This window comes from Moschus berezovskii, chromosome 2 (assembly GCF_049115385.1).
Source record: "Moschus berezovskii isolate FMDL1 chromosome 2, NW_MosBer_1.0, whole genome shotgun sequence".
NCBI lineage: Eukaryota > Metazoa > Chordata > Mammalia > Artiodactyla > Moschidae > Moschus > Moschus berezovskii.
Genome location: NC_142461.1, coordinates 30,145,436 through 30,162,726, shown reverse-complemented (window position 1 = coordinate 30,162,726; position 17,291 = coordinate 30,145,436). Strand labels below are relative to the sequence as shown.

Here is a 17,291-nt window from a genome sequence, read left to right as displayed (position 1 = left end):
TATTTTGTTTAAGGGGCCAAAGGCAGGAAGCAAAAATGAGCCTGAAGAGGAACTGTATACAGCATACGCAGACACACATAAAACACACCCCCACAGGGCAAGGTGAGGGTGCTGGAAGGAAAGATCTATGGCTGGAACTCGGTAGGCAAGGAGTGCCAGGGGGACCAGGACAGGAAAGAATGGAAGGGGATGGAGCTGAGAACCCCCAGAAAGAGAAACGTAGGTGCCAGTGGAAACTTCTGGCCATTTTGGACCCCAAATGACATGCAAGTTGGATACAGAAGAGTCTGCAAATGAGGCTGCTTCACAGAGAATTCTTTGTCTCTGTCCTGCTTGATTATAAGGAGATGCCAGTGTAGGGCTGCCCTGGAGGTAAGGACCACTCCAGTCTTCCTCCTCAAGACCCTCATCTCCTTGGAGGAGGCCCCTCTCCCTCCAGCCTCCTGGGGCCTCTCCCTACCCTTATATCTCTTTCTAGATCCCCAGGCGTGCTGCCCCTCACACCCCAAACTTCCTCTTCCACCAGGGGCTTATCCTTTAACCCTGCAGAAGGGGGAACTCTGCTTCCCATAGAGAGAAGCTTTCTACTGATGAGAAGAGGAAGGAAGGCAGCAAAGGGAAGTCAAGAAATCAACAATCATAGGAGGGACTTCCCCGGTGCTCCAGTGACTAAGACTCTGCGCTCCCCAATGCAGGGGACCCGGATTTGATCCCTGGTCAAGGAACCAGATCATACATGCCACAACTAAGAGTTCGCATTCCGCAACGAAGATCAGAGATCCCATGTGCTGCAACTCAGACCAGTGCAGCCAAATAAATGAACAGACATTTCTTTAAAATTATGGGGGCAGGACAGGTAGCAAGGCCCACTGGGATCATCTCAATCAGCCCCCTGCCTTCCTGCAGATCCCCTCCAGCCAGGGTCAATCAGGGGCCTTCCTGGCTTAAAGTTCTTCCAGAAGGGAGACTCCAGAGCCTCCCCAGACCATCCTGTTCTCTAGCTTCACAGCCCAGACTGCTGGGAAGTGCTTCTTAAACTCTGACCTCCTGCCCTTCTGCTGCTCTTCTCACACCTGCTGGGGGCTCCACACCTCACATCCCATCAATGGCCTCAAGGCCATAACTAAGAGAGCAGATCTAGCAGGAAGAGTGGAGGAGACCCTATATCTGGGTCCCAGAGAAGGCCGCACCTTGCAGACATTCTCACCAGTCTCAGCCTTCCTGCCAGCCTCACTCCACTGCAGGTGAGGGAGGCCCCCGCCCAGAGGACCCCAAGTGGACACTTCAGGGGAAGTTGGCTGATTGAACATACATGTGGACTTTTGACTATCCTCTCAAAACTCCTCTAATGCAACAGAAAAGTTTCTTATTTTGTTTTAATGAAAGCATAGAGACTTTCCTGGTAGTACAGGAGTTAAGAATCCACCTGACAATGCACAGGTTTGATACCTAATTCGGAAAGATCCCACATGCCGTGGGACCCTTAAGCCCGTGGGCCACAGCAATGGAGCCCACGCACTTACAGCCTGTGCTCCGCAGCACCAGAAGCCACCGAAATGAGAAGCCCACCCACTACAACTAGGGAGAAGTCCTCCGCTCAGCGCAACTGGATAAAGTCTGTGTGCGGCAACAAAGATGCAGCGCAGCCAAAAATATATAAATAATAAATCATTTTTTATAACAAGTATAAAGCCTGGAGGATCAAAAAAGACCAAAACAGGGGAGAGAAGACCATAGGAGCGATGTTCAGCACAGCACGACCACGGCGGTTGCTAAAAACGAAAATACTTCTAGTCCAGTGGGTAAATAGTTACAGCGCACCCACCCTCCCAAAGCTCGAGCCCCTCCTCTGGACCCAAAAAGGCTAACTCTTGGCTCAGAAGGGGCCTCAGGACCCTCTCCAGCCTCTCAGTGCAGTCCCTAGGATCTCTTGTTAAATATTTTGATTATCACCCCTGACAACAATGTCAAAATTCTGGGAGGCGGAGAGCAGATGGATGCGTGGGAACCCTGAGCCTGAGAAAGCTAAACTCTGAGCTGGCTGCAGGAAAAGCCAAGAAGCCACTCAATTCTTCAGCGCAGAGCCCCCAAAGACTCAGGATCAGTGGCTTTGGAATCCCTTTGCAAGGCAAGAAGGGGATGGGGGAGGGAGGGGAGAGGGGCAGGGGCAGGGTGTGAATGTAAATCTGAACCCAGATTGGTAGGATACTGAAGAAGTGGTCAGATTTCTAGATCCTCTCCCTGACCCCCAGCAGAAGACAGATTTATTCCCTGGAAAGGATAAGAGAGTGAGCTCTGGCCCCAGGGCCAGCAGGCACAGTTAAGAACACAAGTACTAATAGGAAAGACAGCGTCAGCTGGGCGTTTCCTGAGCAACAGGCAGCCAGGCCTTTACCTGCCCCCAGGCAGAAAAGTCGGAGAAGGCAATGGCAAGCCACTCCAGTACTCTTGCCTAGAAAATCCCATGGATGGAGGAGCCTGGGAGGCTGCAGTCCGTGGGGTCGCTAGGGGTCGGACACAACTGAGCGACTTCACTTTCACTTTTCACTTTCACACATTGGAGAAGGAAATGGCAACCCACTCCAGTGTTCTTGCCTGGAGAATCCCAGGGATGGGGGAGCTTGGTGGGCTTCCGTCTATGGGGTCACACAGAGTCAGACACGACTAAAGTGACTTAGCAGCAGCAGCAGCAGGCAGAAAAGTGAAAACTTCTCTGGAGATCTGGCAAGCCCAAGAAGAGAAACCCAAAGATGCCGACAGCAGTTTCCCCCAAAATAGCAGCCTAGCCGGACGCCTGAGAGCTGGAGAAGCCCTCACCTCCGGTGTGGAGAATCCACCCTTTAAATCTCCCACTTGAAATAGAAGTGGAAAACCAGGAATGCCAGGTTCCCAGGCATTGAAGGAAAGCTTAGTGTTAGTTGCTCAGTCTTGTCCAACTCTTTGCAACCCCATGGACTGTAGCCCACCAGGCTCCTCTGCCCATGGAATTCTCCAAACAAGAATATTGGAGTGGGCCGTCATTCCCTTCTTCAGGGATGGAACCCCGGTCTCCTGCATTGTAGGCAGATTCTTTACCATCTGGGCCACCAGGGGAGCCTGAGGCAAGCTTAGCAGAGAAACAACAGAGGCCAACAGCAACTGAGAGACAGTAAGTGAAATTCAGTGGGGAGAAAACTGTAAGAAAAGTTATCAAAAAAAAAAAAAGAAAAGTTATCAATATCCTCAGGGAGACCAGAGAAGAAAATGCATCTGTGAAACAAGAACAGCAGGTAATGACATAAAAAGAATATTCAGAGAGCAAGAAGAAGAAGAAGAAAACCCCAGAAATTTAAAAGCATGGAGCCCAGACTGAGGCCCAAGCTGAGCACCAGCCTGTACCTGCCCCTTCACCCACTCCGTACACACTGACAGAGGCCTGGCTCTCCTCTTCAAGCAGCTCTGCAGACCCCGGAGGGGCCCTCTGGGATGGGAGCCATCTGGAGACCAGAGAAGGAATGAAAACCCAGACACAGGAAGGGACCCAAAGGGCCAGGAGGAGACAGAGGGCCCAGGGCTGAGGCTGAAAAGGGACAGAGGCCGCCACCCTGGTGAGCCTGTGAACGTCCCCAGGGAGCCCTGTCAACCACTGAGCCAGTAGCCATGGGCCTAGTGACGGCCCAATCACCCCCATAGGAAAGCTGATGCTCGGGAGCCTGAGTCATCGCTCAGAGCCTAAAGCGAAAGAAGTGAAAAGCTGGGCACAAGAACTCGTCTTAATTCAACCCACGTGAAAAAAACCAGCTATGACTGGAGTGGCACTGCCTCCAGTCTGAGAGCCTGGACTTGGGTTCAAGTCCTAACCAGCTTCCCTGGTGGCTCAGATGGTAAAGAATCGCCCTGCAATGCAGGAGCCCTGGGTTCGATCCCTGGGTGGGGAAGATTCCCCTGGAGGAGGGCATGGCCACCCACTCCAGTATTCTCGCCTGGAGAATCCCCATGGACAGAGGAGCCTGGCGGGCTGCGGGCCATCGGGTTGCACAGAGTCAGACACAACTGAGCAATGAAGCACACAACCATCCACACTTACCAACTAGGAATCTTGGTTTGATCTTGGCACTCAGCTTGCCTCTTTCTGCCCTCATGTCACCCACCAGCAACAGGAAGTCCCTCCCAGGTGTCGCTGGGGCCTGAGGCCCTCCACCCAAGAGCTTCAGGTTGCAGCAGGATGGTGGGGAGCCCCCAGGGCCCTGGAGGAATATGTTCCCCAAGGACAGCATGAGGGGGCCTGTGGGCTGGACCCTCCCTCTGCCCCAGACTGCCCTGAAAGCACACCACGTAAGGGAGTATTTTTAGCCAGGCCCCAGCAGGCAGCCAGCCACCCAGTGTTATTCGAGACTCTGGGGTCAGCAGGCCAGCAGGGGTCAAGGAAGCCACAACTGACGCTGCAGAAATAGCACCCCTGGGAGGAGGCACCCTGTAGGTTGACGGAAGCAGGAAGAGCTGGAGCCCAGAGCAGGGCGTCTTGGCCAGAAGGGCTGAACTCAGGACAGAAGTCAAGAAAAGGTTAAAATACTGGGACGGCAGCAGATGACAAGGTCTCCCTGGAACTAACATCCAGGGGCTGGGAGGGGTGCCTTCCTGGTTTCTCCTCAGTAAGGGGGTCAGTGCCAAGGAGGGCAGATGCCAAGGTGAGAATAAGGGAGTGGATGGAGAGAGGTTGTAAGAAGAGACAAGGAACAGCGAAGGGAAAAGAGGGAGGCGAATGATGGTCTCAGGGGTGGGGAGGGGTGACAGCACCCAACTGGAGCCAGAGTCACTCCCAGGCCCGATCACCCCCTCCTCAAGGCACCCAGTCTTCTTTCTCCCACTAGGGTCTCTCAGCCTTGGTATAAGCTTGCATCTCTGAATCCTTTCAAGATTCCTCCCTGTCACCCCATATAAGAGAGGCCAAGCTGGGATGTGAACACTCACACGTGTATACACACACACGCACACATACACACACACAGCCTCCTGGGAAGAGACAGGACAATGGAGAGGGGAAAGGGGTGTCCCTTTGTCCACCCCACCCCACCCCCACCCCCGCCCAGCCTTGAGAGCTCAAATCCACACAAAGAGCTTCACAAAGGGCCTCTGGCTCCCAGAGGGGGAGATAAATGAGGAGAGGAGGAGAGGAGAGACCCTGGAGCTGGAAATGCCCAGTCAGTGGGTCTGGGAAGCAAGATGGGGCCTGTTCTCACAGCCACGGAGGCCGCTGGGGAGCACCGAGGGCAGGGGAACTGGGAGGGGGGACTCATGTGCCCAGAGGGTGAGGAGAAAGCTGGGGCGAGAGGCCGCTTCCTAGAGGAGGCAGCCAGAAATGCTGGCCTGCTGGCCAGCCTGCTGGAGGCAATCAAGAGACAGGTGGCTGCCCAGCCTGAATGAGAGGGGCAACAGGCCTAACCCCACCCCAACCCCAAAGACTGCACCTCCGCATAACCCCTACACTGACTCAGGTCTGGCAGGGAGGAAGGTGGGTGCCTTCAAGACTGAGGGCCAGACCAGGAAGGGGGGGCATGTCTGTCCCAGAAGGACTGACTGGTCAAACAGAGCACTGACTTCTTACTCCCAAGAGACCGCAGAGAACAAGAGGAACCTCTCCTTCTATCCGTACCACACACCCGTCCTCAGCACAGTGAAGGGGGGCTGTCTTGCTCAGCAGGAAGAGAATGGGTAAGAGGCAGGAGCCAGGGACCCTAAGATCTGGTTCGCATCCCGGCTCCACACTGACAGTGACGAGACCAGGGACGAGTCACTCGCTGGGTCTCAGCCTGCCCATCTGTGAAACAGGGTGATGATGCCTGCTCGTGCTGCTTTTCAGGGTTGATGTGGCATCATGTGAGGTTGGTTTGAAGGGCATTTATTATTATTATTGCTAAATGACCTCTGACCTGTCTGCCAAGTCGGAGACTCCAAGCCCAGGACTCTCCCCAACCATCCCTCTCTTTCTGAAATGGGCTCAGACGTGAGGCCCTTGGCCAAGCCAGCAAGTGAAGGGGTGGACCAGATGATTCAAAGGTCCCTTCCAGGGGGAAAAGGAAACTGATGTGTATTGAGGGCCTACAAAGTGTTGGGAACATTACCTACGTCAGCTAACTTAACCTCCTACCTAACGCTTTGAGTAGGTGCTATCATTCCCATTTCCCAGATTAGGAAACTGAGGCTCACAAAATTAGTCAGTGGCAGAGCACAGACTTCCAACCAGATCAGCCTGGCCCACTGAAAGTGGTTCCGCACTTCCCCACCACACACCCTCCCTCGTTTTGTCAGTATCTGGGGTGGCACTAGTGGTAAAGAGCCTGCCTGCCAATACAGGAGATGTTAGGGACACAGGTTCAACCCCTGGGTCGAGAAGATACTCTGGAGGAGGGCATGGCACCCACTCCAGTATTCTTGCCTGGAGAATCCCATGGGCAGAGGAGCCTGGTTAGCTACAGTCCATAGGGTCGCAAAGAGTTGGGTCTGACTGAATTGACTTAGCCCACACATCCCACCCCTAATCCCTGAACCCCAGAGCAGAGCTCCAAGAACATCCTCCTCCCCACACACCCATCCTCAGCTGACCTCAGAACTCAGGAGTCCAGACAGCAGAGGGTGATACAAGAGGGAAAGAGGGGCCAACCAGAATCGAGTGTGGACAGGCTCGAACTGTGCCCCTGCCCACTGTGTCCCAGAGCTTGGCAAACACTCTTCACAACAGCTGGCAAGGTGGGCTCTATTGACCCCATTTTACAGGTGAGGAAGCTGAGGCTACTAGGTTGGCCAAGGCTCCCAGCTAGGAAGCAGTAAGCAAGGACTCCTCAGGTGCCTGTCCGCAAGTCCCTGCTCCCTTCACAACAGGCTCTCCTCTCTGAGCTGACTGCCTTGAGAGGGACACTGCTGAGTCACACAGGGAGCTGGGGTCTTACAGCAGAACCATGGAGAACCATCCTCCCTGCCCCCAGCCCCACCAGTCGCCTCCAACACACTCAGCCCCCACTGGCTTTACTGCAGTTCCATTAAGGAGCAAGGGAATAAATTAGCCCTGCTTAGCATATTCAGTGGCTGGGGTTCAAGAGGCCATCTGGGTGGCTCACGCATCTCAATGCGGTCTGCAGTGGCGGGGAGCTGAGGCGGGCAGTGGAGAGGGGACAGTCTGGCCAGACTGGGCCTGGTCTGACTGCCCACAGACGGCGTCAGCTCAAGGCCCAAAAAACGCTTGTTCCTGCTCCAACTTCATTCCCCTAATGGTGTCGCAGCTTGGCTCGGGTGTCTGCACCCCTGCGCCACACTCAGGCCAGTCCCAGAGGACACCCAAGGTTAGCGTAGGGGTAGTTACCAGCTGCCCAGCCTCTCCTAGGATGAACTTTGAAGTGGATGGCTCTGTCCAACGGGGAAGGGAAGGCCATGCAGTACAGTACAGATTCCTGAGTGCCCCCACCCGGAACCCACACCAGCCCAGTGAATCTGTGCCTCAGTTTCCCCCCTCAGCACTGAGGTGCCTCAAGCAGGAAGGGAAGACGGGATGGGGAACAGAGAACAGTGTCACAGGCCAGGTGGAGTCAGCCCTCTGCTCCAAGCAGGACCATCACACCGTTAGCACAACTAAGATAACAGCCAGGGCTCAGCCTGAAGCCAGGCCCTGAGTGAGGAGGCCTGGCAGCCAGGCCAAGAAGGCCCGGGGCCCATGCTCCATGGCAACCTGGGGCCCAGGCCGCTGCCTCCTTCCAGCTCCTTGGGTCACCCCCTCCACCTGTCCCACCCCACCTCAGACTCCAGAACCAAAGGTCCTGTCCTCTGAGTCACAAGGCATCAGAGGGCACCTTGCAGGCCTCCCGCGGCAGGAGCAGGGGCCCAGTTGTGCTTTGAAATCTATGGCTCCCTCAGGCTGCTACCCACCATCGATTTTAAGGCCGATCAGTTACCGGGGATGAGAAGACCTGTCGGCTAACTGTGGTTCCTGGATGCCCTGTCCTGAGGGGACGCGGAGGTCTGGGACACTTCTGCCCCTCTCTAGCTCCTGTCTCCCCTTCGCCAGGGGTCAGACTCTTGCTGCCTGCTAAAGGCTCTCTCAGCCTTCCCCAGCTCCTTTCTCTCACTCAAGCATTTCCCCTAATAAAATCTTTACACATTTAATCCCATCTTGTTTCTCGGAGGACCTGGGCTAATACAATCATTCCATAACCATAATGACAGCAACAACAACAGCTACACTTTATTAAATGCTATCGATATGCTTCACACTAAGTGCTCTTATGGGCAGCGGAGGCACAGAGAGGTTACACAGTCACTCAGGGATGCACAGCCCTGCAGTGGCAAAGCCCAAAGCTGAATTTAGTTCACCCCAGAAGGCCACTGGTGTAACCGTAATGCCACACTGCCTCTTCGGTCAGAGCGAGGCCATCCATCCATCCCCATCTCCTGCCTGTGGGGAGGAAGAAAGGCGGGAAAGGGACTTGAAACTCCTAAGGAAGGGACAAGCCAGAGAAAGAAACAGAGATAGAGCTTGAGGGAGATTTAAGAAGAGAAAGAAGGCGGAAATGAAACGGAGGAGACCAGGAGGAGAGCCAGGGCTGGGCCTCAAAGAATCCTGATCCTACAAGCAAGAGTGCCTCACCTCCCCGGGGCAGGGCTGGGCTGGGCTGTAGGACCAAAAGAAACAGAGGAGGAAGGAGAAAGCAGCCCTGCAGCACTTTCCAACCCCACCCTTCTCTTGCCACCCTTGGCCAAGCACCCCCAACTGTGCCCTCGGGCACGTGACCAGAGTATGTCAGAGGTGGCAGCCTAGGAACTCTGCAGTCAGACCCTTCACAGCCCCAGGTCCAGGCACCTCTGTCCCTTCCCGCCCCCTGCATTCCTCGTCCTCCAGCCCTACCAGGGCAGACACAACAGGCCCAGCCCAGGTCTCAGGGTCCCAACAAAGCCAGGCCTGTCCCCTGCCCAGCCTCCGTGGGAGTGACGTCTGGGCTGGGCAGCAGGTGAAACTGAGCCAAAGGGACAAGGCAGAGAGCCAGGGACGTACCTCCCCCAGGTGAGCTTGCAGCTTAACTCCTGGTCTGCCAGATCCGAGTTCTTGGGGTTGTCAGTTAGGGGAGGAAGGAGTGGGTGAAGGTGAAGTCAGGGACGAGGAAGGGGAAGCAGCTTCCAGGGGGCACCCCTTAGCACACACACATACACAAACACAAGCACATGCACACACTTGTGCGGACACACGCACGCACAGCCCCGTTTGGTCCAGCCACAGTCACAGGAGAATGTCCCACCAGCTAGCTCACACCCACCTGTCACCTATCCCCTACCCTAGACCATAGTTTAAAATGCAGGCTCCCCTCCAATCTTGGTTGAGACTTCCAGAGGCTCTCTGTGACCCACAGAAGTCTAAGGTCCAAACTCTTTAGCTTGGCATTCAAGGCCCTTCCCACACTGACCCACTCTTTCCTGGCCTCTCCTCTGCTCCCTTCTACTCCATTCCCCTGAGGACACCACACACTTTCATACCCCCAGGCCTGACAAAAAGTGGCTTTGGCTTCCCTCTGTGAACTCCTACTCACCTGCTAGGACCCAGGTCAAAATGTCACCTCTTCTGGGAGGGCTTTCCTGACTGCCCCAGACAGAAGAGCCACTCCCTGCCCTAGAGCCAGATGCCAGCTTGCACAGGCCTGCCTGCACCTTGTCTCAGGATGAGGTGTTTGCATTCTGGACCCCCCCACCCAACCTGCCCCCACCCCCACAGGGCCCCTCCCACCACAGAGTGAGGACTCCCTGGGGAAGACGACGTGTGTGAGCCTGGGCAAGAGGGTGTGAGTGGGAGCGAAGAAGGGTGATGGAGACAAGGACGAAGGGAGGATGGAACAGAGAAGATGGTAGAGGGAGGCAGGAGCAGGCAGGTGGAGAGGGGGATGGGCTGAGAGGTGAGAAGACAAATGAGAACAGGGAAGAACAGAGCCAACATGCCACATCCAGGGCACCAGGGCCTACGGAACATCAGCCCAAGCTTTGCCAGCAGGCTCTGAAAATCGAGTCCAAGGACCCACTCAGCCACTCTTGACAACTCTGATTTCAGCTGTGGCAAGAAGAGTGGGGTGAATGGGGCTAGATGGGAACCCCTAGAAGTTCCTGAGAAGGAGATCCTGGCAGATTCCTCCCAGAGGAGGTAGGCAGAGGCAAAAGCTTGAGCTGAGAGACAACCCCTTCACCACCACCGGCCTCCTTAGGAGTGGCACCCACTGCTGGTCCCGCTGAACATCAGGGTCTTAGCTCCCTTCCCACCCCTTCCAAACCTTCAAAATGCCTGCTCTTCTGACCCTGCAGACATTCCTGTTTGACCTCCCAATCAGGTCTGAGCTTGACCGAGGTTGTTTCACCCCAGCTCCGTCCCCACTCCAGCCCCAGCCACCACCCAGTGGGTGTCCAGAGGAGCCTGCAACCCAGGGGAGAAGGTGGCTTTCCAGGCAGAAAAGCAGCAGCCCCACCTGCCCATCACTGTCCCCTGTGCCTCCCCAGGCCTCCACCTGGGTTCTCTCTCCTTCTCCAGGGTCTTCACCGGCCCACCCTCGCCATCCCTCCACTGAACAGCCCTTACTGAGCATCTATCTGATCTACGTCCTGGGATACCTAATCCACTAAACACCGGTTCACAGACTTGCAGGGGAGACAGGCTAGTGAACAGACATCACCCAAAGCACCCAACACTCCCCTTGTCTTGGCCAGAAAGGAGCACTAGAGCTGAGGCCTCTCCACCCTCTTTCCCTGGGGTCTGTTTGGAGATCCAGCGTCCTGCCGTGGGCTCTAGGGCTATTCAGGTTGAGAGAGAAAGGGGCTGGCTGGAAGCACCAGGGCTGGGGTCTCTTGATGAGGAGGGGGTCAACTTAGGGCTCTGAGCTGGGACAGTCAGCAAGAGGACCTGGGCCCTCGGCGTCACCTGGGTCCCCTCGCTCCCCACCACTGGGCTTCTCTGCAGATGGCAGCCTCGGCTTCCCACTCACCAGCTGCTGTCCCTCCAGGGATTGCCTTGGCTTGCCTGCCCTTGGCGCTGTGCTCCCTTCTGGTGCCAGGGTCTCCCAGCAAGTTCATACATCAGACAAGGAGGCAGTGACTGGCTTCCTGTCCTCGGCAAAGAGAGAAGGACTAGAGGGCACAGCGCTCAGCCTTGTATACTCCTGACCCATTAGGAACCTGGGCCTGCCCCCAGAGAGTGGCTGAAACTGAAAGAGGTGGTCAGCTGCCCTCCACCCACCCTGACTCGAATGTAGACCTTCAGGGCTCCTTCCTCCTTCCTCTCTGACACATGAGCCCCACATTGGGGGGCGAGGGGTGGCAAGATGAGGTGTCTCTTTACCACAAAGGGACACATTAGGCAGCTAGATAATGTTCTCCCCTTCCCCTGGATGTCTCTCATGCCTATTGTCAAGACGATGAAGTGCTCCCTTTATAGAATGATACCTCGGACTCTTGAGATACTTGAGTCTTCTAGAGACAGCACATTCAGTTCAGTTCAGTTCAGTCGCTCAGTCGTGTCCGACTCTTTGCGACCCCATGAATCACAGCACGCCAGGCCTCCCTGTCCATCACCAACTCCCGAAGTTCACTCAAACTCATGTCCATAGAGTCGGTGATGCCATCCAGCCATCTCATAAAAGCAGAAAAAAAATTAAAAAATAAAAAGCAGAGACAGGTTGCCCAGACTCTCCTAGGATGAACTTTGAAGCAGATGGCTCCATCCAGGGGTGAAGGGGAGACTATTCAGTGCAATACAGATTCCTGAGTGCCCCCACCTGGAACCCACAGCAGCCCAGTGGATCTGTGCCTCAGTTTCCTCCTCAGCACTGAGGGACCTTAACAGAAAGGGAAGATGGGGAGGGGAACAGAGAGCAGTGTCACAGGTCAGGTGGAGTCAGCCCTCTGCTCCAAGCTGGACCACCACACCGTTAGCACAATTAAGCTAAGAGCATATTAAAAAGCAGAGATGTTACTTTGCCAACAAAGGTCCATATAGTCAAAGATATGGTTTTCCCAGTAGTCATGAACGAATGTGTAAGAGTTAGACGGTAAAGAAGGCTGAGTGCCGAGAATTGATGCTTCCAAATTCTGGTGCTGGAAAAGACTCTCGAGAGTCTCTTGGACAGCAAGGTGATCAAACCAGTCAATCCTAAGGAAAATCAACCCTGAATATTCATTGGAAAGACTAATGCTGAAGCTGAAGCTCCAATACTTTGGCCACCCTGATGCAAAGAGCCAACTCATTGGAGAAGATCCTGTTGCTGGGAAAATTAAAGGCAGGAGGAGAAGGGGCCGACAGAGGATGAGATGGTTGGATGGAGTCAGCAATTCAATGGACATGAGTTTGAGCAGACGCCGGGAGACAGTGAACGACAGGGAAGCCTGGTCTGCTGTAGTCCACAGGGTTGCAAAGAGTCAGACACGACTGAGCGACAACAAAGAGACGCCCATCAAGATGAGTCTGCCCAACAGAAACTAGAACACAGGGTCACCGAAAGACGTGAGTGGAAATGCTCACGTCAGTGCCATGCGCAATAGCCCCAAACCTGAAACCAGCTAAATGCCTGTCAACAGCAGAATCGACAGCTTCAAACAGGGGAGCACTAAGCAGCAGTGAGAGGGAACACTCTACAACCAGATGCAAGCACGTGGATGAAATTCTCAACCATCATGTTGATCAGAAGGTCAGACACAAACGAACACACGTGCTCCATTCATAAGCAGCTCTATAACAGGCAAATCTATACTGGTAGAAGTCAGGACCGTGAACAACCCTCAGAGGGCAATTAGTACCTGGAAGGGAACGGGGAAGGGGACCTTCTGGTTGTGGGCAAGGCTCTATTTCTTGACTGGTGCTGCTTACATGGCCACAGGAGTGTGTTCATTTCGTGGAAAGTTTGTGAACTTTAATGCATTTATGAAATACTTCACTAAAATGGAAGAATGCCCAATGAAGCCTTACCACCTTCCATTTTTATGAGGGGAGTCATCTTCACCTCACAGCCTCCTTCCTGCTCCCTCTCACCCCACCTCCAAGTCCCCATGTCCTGTCCCTTCTCCTCTGGAATCAGTCCTGGCCTCATCCACCCCACAGTGACCCCTCCCCATGACCTATCACCTCTCTAACCCAAACAACCATCATGTTCCCCCAGGTAACAGCGACCACCTCCCCCAGGTCTTGTTGCTCTGCCTGTCCCTGCTTCCAATACACACACACGCACACACACTGCATGGATCACAGGGCTCAAGGGGAGCAGCTGGAGAAAGCCTTTGTAAAATGCCCCAGGAGCTCCCGACTCCCCTCCATCTCAGGACCTTCATGTGTGCTGGTCCCACCACCTAGAACGCTTCTCCTCTCTAACTTCTACCAGCACGTCAGCTCCTTGTTTAAATGCTACTTCCTCCACCCTCCTGATCTAACTCCAATCCCTCTGGTAGCCCCCGTTACCTCCATTACTTCTCCTCCATCGCACTGTTTCCAACAATGCATTTGCACAATTACTTGTTTGCACTGGGATCTCCCTCTCCTCTTGGACTGACACCCACTCTGAAGCCAAGAACAGGGGCTGCCTGCGGGTATCTGTATGGCTGAGTCCCTTCGCTGTTCGCCTGAAGCTATCACAACGCTGTTAATCAGCTAAACCCCAATACAAAATAATAATAATAAAAGAACAGGGACTGCCTGCATTCCTGCTCTGGCCTCAGCTGCCAGCTCCATGGCTGGCTCACTACAGGTGCTCAAAAATGCACATGGGCTAAGAGACCATATCTTCATTGCTCCCATCACAAAAAAGAAGTGATAATTATGTGACATGATAGAGGTGTTAGCCAACACTGCAGTGGTAATCACATCACAATATATAAACGCAACAAATCAAAATGCTGTATACTTTCACCTTACACAATGTGATATGTCAATTATATATCAATAAAAATAAATTTAAGAAATACATAAGCCTGGATGCAGGCATGCTCAGTCGTTTCAGTTGTGTCTGACTCTTTGAAACCCCATGGACTGTACTCCACCAGGATCCTCTGTCTATGGGATTCTCCAAGCAAGAATACTGGAGTGGGTTGTCATACTCTCCTCTAGAGGAGCTTCCCAAACCACGGATCGAACCTGGGTCTCTTGCTGCTCCTGCATTGCTTGCAGACTCTTTCCCCAGTGAGCCACCTCGGAAGCTCAATGCATACACTTACAGTGAAGTTAACTCTGTTACAAACTTGGGCAATGAATATCCCAAAACTAAAGAAAAAAAGGTTTGTTAAATAGGTGAATGACCAGCCCCGCCTACCTTGCAGGTAGTCTGGGAACCAAATTCCCGCTTACACAGGGTCAGGACATAGGTTATGGTCCTATCTATTCCTCTATTATGGCTCTGCTCTCCCTCGTGTGGCCCTGGACATGTCGTTTCCCTTCCATGGGCCTCCGTGTGCTCTTCTGTGCAGTGTAGGGTTGGGGTTGGTATAGATCAGGGCCTGGGTCTTGAGGGGGTTTATGATACTGTGCGTGAGTGATCCTACAGTGGTGAAGTGTGTGTGTGCATGCATGTCTGCGTGCGTATCTGTGTGTGTACATGCCTGTATACATTCCCCTAGCTGGAGAATCCATAGCTTTCATCAGATTCTTAAAGGAATCTATAACCTTTCAAGGTTCAGAACCACTAACCAAACCCCTTCAGCTGTGGGGTCTATGATTATATATGACTAGAGAAATAGTGGAAGCAATTCAACCCAGAGCAGAGGGAATTAGATGAGACCCCGGAACTCCCATCACAAATGTAGGACCCCACAACAGGAATGCAGGGGGGCCGCAGGACCTTTTACCTTTGGGGATCTCCTAAACTTGGCAGGGCTCTGGGCTACTGGGCAGAAGTCGGATGAACTAACCCCAGGAGCCGGCTTCCAGAGAGAGGAGGCAGAGGCAGCACGGAGTCTCCTCCCCTCTGCTCCCACCAGCTTCCGACAAGCAGCCACTTGTCTTGGGATATGGCAGAGAGCGAGGAGGCGAGGCTGGCACCTGGAGATGCCCTCCAGGCCCCTTGGCGCCCAGGTCAGGGAAGGTTTGGCGGGAATGCTCCGGAGGAGTGCCAAACCCCACCTTCCCCTCTCCCAAGGCTGGCAGGCTGCTGTGTAAGACTAAGGGAGGGCTCCCGCTGTAGGGCAGTCATGGGACCACAAGGAGGCTGCCTGAAGGGTGCAAGGCCTACACCTCCAGGCTCTGCTAATTCAGAGCTGAGGCTCAGAGGTGTGGGTGCCAAGGCGGGGGCAAGCTTCCTCAAGGCCAAGAGGAGGAGCAGGTCACAGGTTCCGGCCAGGGGAGGAGAGAGGTGTGGGCAATGGGGCCTGAGGGGGACAGAGGTCACCAGAGCGAGGAGGGCAGTGTGGCCCGAGTAGAGGACAGGCTGCTTAGGGGGTGAGTGTGGCCAGCATGCAGGGACTAGAGGGCAAGATGGCTTGGTGGGATGGGGATTTGCCAGAAGGGACAGGGGAGGAACAAAGCTGCGGGTGGGGACAGGTGATGTGAGCACAGCCTGTGGTCCAAGGACAGAAGTTCAGTCTATAGAAGGAGGCGGAGGGAAGGGGATCCTGTGGCAGGGAGGGTGGCATTTCAGTGGCAGGACTGTTGGTAGGAGTGCCCTGGCCAGGAGCCCAAATGCTTGAGTAGCTTCTAAGCCCTGACTCCTAAGGGAGGCTGAAAGCCCGAGAGATGTTTATCCACCACAAGAACGTGATAAAACACCTCCTCTGGCAGGTGATCGGCAGCCCGGCTGCCCTTTCCAGGGTGACTGAAGTCTCCTGAGAGTTGCAGTATGAATGGGGGGCCTGGAGAGGGGAGACCACACTGGCGACAGCACCTGCCCCCACCCCACCCACCCGCTGGAGCCAGAGGAGCGGTGGGCATGAGCTAGGACTGGGACAGTTCCATCCTGCAGATGAAGGCAGGCTGAGTCATGGTGAGCGCCAGGCTCTCTCAAGAGGCCACTCAGAAATTAGCTCATCCAAATGCAGTCAGTCACTCGTCCCCATGCCCGTCCCCGTGGCTGTCACGCGCGGGCGTCCACAGGCCCACGAGCCCACTCTCCCTGCCCCCGCTTCTCCCCTCTCCTTGATCGCCCTCCTCTAGTGCCCCTAGCTCCTTCCTCCATCCTGCCCTGACTGCCTGTCCCTGCCCACCCTCAGGTGGCCCCCTGGCTCCCACCCACCACCCCCTGCCCTGCAACCGCATGCAGAGTAGAGAAGGAAGGGAGACGGGAAATCAGGAGACCCACAAACAGAGAGAAAAGGAAGGAAGGTTCTGCAATAGGAACAGACAGGAGAGGGAGACTGTGAACTCACTTCCCCTTGAAACCTTCCAAGGACAGAGGAGGGTTCATGAGGCTCTGAGGCCAGGAGAAGACTGGATGACATCTGGGGAGGGAGATATAGAGTCCGAGAATTAGGCCACATCACCTTCACTTTCCCTTTTCCAGGACAGAGAGACGGTAGTCTGGGATGCCCAGGTGACACCCTCAGGCTTCACCCTATCCTCAGGGCCCAAAGCTGGGCTCAAGCTTCCAACAGGATCATCCCGGGGCCACCAGTCACTGTGAGGACCCAGAAAATATCTACATCCCACCAAGCCTGTTCCTCATCATAGTCGGTCATCACGGTGAAGACCGGCGCTAGAGTTTGGGAAGGACAAAGTACGGTTTATAAACGCAGCCCTATGCCTGGCATTGTGAGTACAACCACAAATATGCCAGATCTGTGGCCTGGAGGGGCATCCAGTCAAGTGGGGCAGAGGAGTCCCTTCGGTGCACACGCACACACGTATGCACATGCACACACCTGGCTTCATCGGCTGGCTCAAAGAAGGGGGATAAGGGAGGAGGGATTACCCACACCATACATTCTGAGTTGCCCAAACTCTGTGAGCCCCAGGTGGAGGGACAAAAGACACCAGCATAATCCAAACCCCATACAGCAAACGAAACTTAGGAGGCTGCAGCCTTCACAGCCCCCAAACAGGGAGGTAGGCTGGGATTGTGCAGGAAGCCTACAGCAAGGATATCTAGTCCCTGGTGACCCCAAGTATCCCTCCTCCTTGGAGAAATCCAATGCCCACACCTACACCAAGCTTGCTAGTTCAGGGGACAGAGGCCTTATCCAGGACAAACACCTGCCTCCCGACACCGGCCTATTCCCACCCACTGGGTCAGCTTCCCATTTGCAAGGCTCTAAGACTTACTCAGAACAAAGAGTGCAGAGGTGAGTGTCCAGCTTCCCCACCATCTTCAAGTCAGTCCTGGCTC

The 17,291-nt window shown here is 54.6% G+C and overlaps 1 protein-coding gene across 6 annotated transcripts in view; it reads right to left on the bottom strand.

Moving 5' to 3' along the window:
* Positions 1-17,291, bottom strand: part of TNS1 (tensin 1) — a 244,910-nt gene that overhangs the window by 227,047 nt on the left and 572 nt on the right. The gene's annotated exons all lie outside the window — the stretch shown is intronic.